Consider the following 2223-nt stretch of genomic DNA (forward strand, 5'->3'; position numbering starts at 1 on the left):
GCCCAGTCTCCATTGTTGTCTCAGCATGCCCCGGGGGCAAGGCCAGCATGGCAGGCCTGGGGATCAAACCCCTGGTCCGCGCGCCTGCTTGCAGATGCTTTAATCCACTGAGCTATTTGGCTGGCCCTTGTTTTTTGGTTCTTTTGATTGTTTTTTTTTTTTTTTGTTTTTTGGGGTTTTTTTTTTGAGGGGCGGCAGCACTGGGGATCAAACTCAGGCCCTTGCACTTGCCAGGAAAGCACTTCTTCCACTGACCTATCTCCCCAGCCCTGAGTGGGGGCACTTATGATGCTTGGCTCTTTCCTAACAATCCTTCCTTGCTATCTCTGCTAAGAGAGATAAAAGCCTACGATGGTGGCTGCTAGCACCACATCATCAATGAAGACTGAGAGAGTGTGTGTGTCCGTGTCCCTGTGTCCATCCCGTGGGCTGGTTCTTTCTGCACACTGTGGCTAGCATGCTGTGATTGTGAATATGGTGTCGCAAGAACATACATTCTTCAAATTTGATGCGAGACGGTGGGAAAGACCCCAAATTTGGGGCTTTTTTTTTAACCAGAAGTCTCAGTTTCTTCAACAAAGATTATTAATTTTATAGATACTTTATGAAAATTGAGGCAATATCTTTTTAATGATCAAAAATATAATAATGAAGAAGAGACTCCATGCACAGAGCTGAAATCCTGTGGCTTAACCCGCAGCGTGAGAGCCGGGTAGTGAGCAGGACTGCTGTCCGTGGACTCACAGCCCACCCAGCGGCAGCTGCGCACTGCGTGCTGCCGCCATGCTCACTGGCCCCTAGAGGAGACTCAGGTGACCTTCTGGTGTAGTTTCCGCCCCCAGAGGATGTCGTTTCCCTGGGACAATCAGATGGATATACATAAAAAAAGGAAAACACTGTTTTACAAAAAGCTCAAGGCCGGCCAAATAGCTCAACAGATCAAAGTGCCTGCAAGCGGTGCAGGGGCCAGGGCTTCCATCCCCAGGCCTGCCGTGCCAGCCCCTCCCCTGGGACGCGCTGAGAAGGCAACTGAGACTGTATGTCTCAATTGTGTGTGTGTGTGTGTGCGTGTGTGTGTGTCTGTGTGGTACATGATGGCACATGCCTGTGATCCAGCTCTTGGGAGGCTGTAAACAGGCAGATCACTACGAATCTGATCTAGTATTAAAACCCTGAACACCCTGTAGACCGTTCCCTAAAACATAGAAGAAAAAAAAGCTGCACCTTCCTTAGGAGGCGCTGACACTTGGCCCAAGGAGCACACATTGATTGGCAGACAGGACACAGCCTCCCCTTTCACTCTGAGTAAATAAGCAAAGGCTTCTTAAGTCCGAAGTGTGAATATTCAGAGAGAGCAGCGCAGAGAGACTAGCCTGTGCGAGTTGCTGCCATCGATCCCTAAAAGCTTGGTCTTCCAGAGTAGAAAAGGATCTCAGAAAGGAGCCCATTTTATACAGGCTGAAATTAACACTTGGTAGGATTAAGGGAGTTGTCCAAGTTAGTACACAGCAGAACCATAGCTAAGACTGAGGATTCCTAAATCCAAGCAGTGTATAATATGCAGAGGATTTCTTAAAATTACCCTTCGCATAGAAACACATAATCTCAGATTCACCACTCTTCCCCTGTGGGATGGAGTTTGGCAGCCAAAAGCGCAGGGGCTGGAGGTGTATTTCTGGTGTTGACACTACCCACGCTTACGTGCACCACCAACAATACCATGCACATGGTAGGGCCCCAACCAATGCCGTGCACATAGTAGGGCCCTTGCCGAACCCCACTGCGTGATCGCCGGCTGCAAGAGCAGCACTCCTGTTTCTCATCCCACTCAGGGAGTGCTCTACAGCGCGGCAGGTCTTGGGCAGGGCAGTGGCAGTGAGTCATCAGACACGGGAAGGGAGACGAGGGAAGGGGCTGCTGCCCCAGGAGGAGGGCCTATTTCACCGCAAGCTTCACAAGGTGCTGGTCTCCTTATTATCCAGGGGAAACGGTAAGTAAGCCACTGCTTCACTGACTTCTGTCACTTTTAACTCTGGCTAACTATGACCTCCGGTGACTACTTAGAAGATTTTCAATGATAAAACATCCCATAGTGACCTCTTCCTATCTTGTCTTCATCCTGCTTGGGCAGAAAAATGCAGAGCATAGAGCAAATTAACTTCACTACTAGATCATTTTCTTCATGGAAAGTCACTCATAAGACCCATCTCTGGCTGTGGTGAC

The 2223-nt window shown here is 49.3% G+C and overlaps 1 protein-coding gene across 1 annotated transcript in view; it reads left to right on the forward strand.

The window, feature by feature from the left end:
• The window catches only part of Adamtsl1 (ADAMTS like 1), a 996797-nt gene that overhangs the window by 936027 nt on the left and 58547 nt on the right, over positions 1-2223 (forward strand). The window lies entirely within an intron of this gene.

The sequence above is a fragment of the Octodon degus genome, unplaced genomic scaffold (assembly GCF_000260255.1).
Source record: "Octodon degus isolate 3935 unplaced genomic scaffold, OctDeg1.0 scaffold00044, whole genome shotgun sequence".
Classification (NCBI taxonomy): domain Eukaryota; kingdom Metazoa; phylum Chordata; class Mammalia; order Rodentia; family Octodontidae; genus Octodon; species Octodon degus.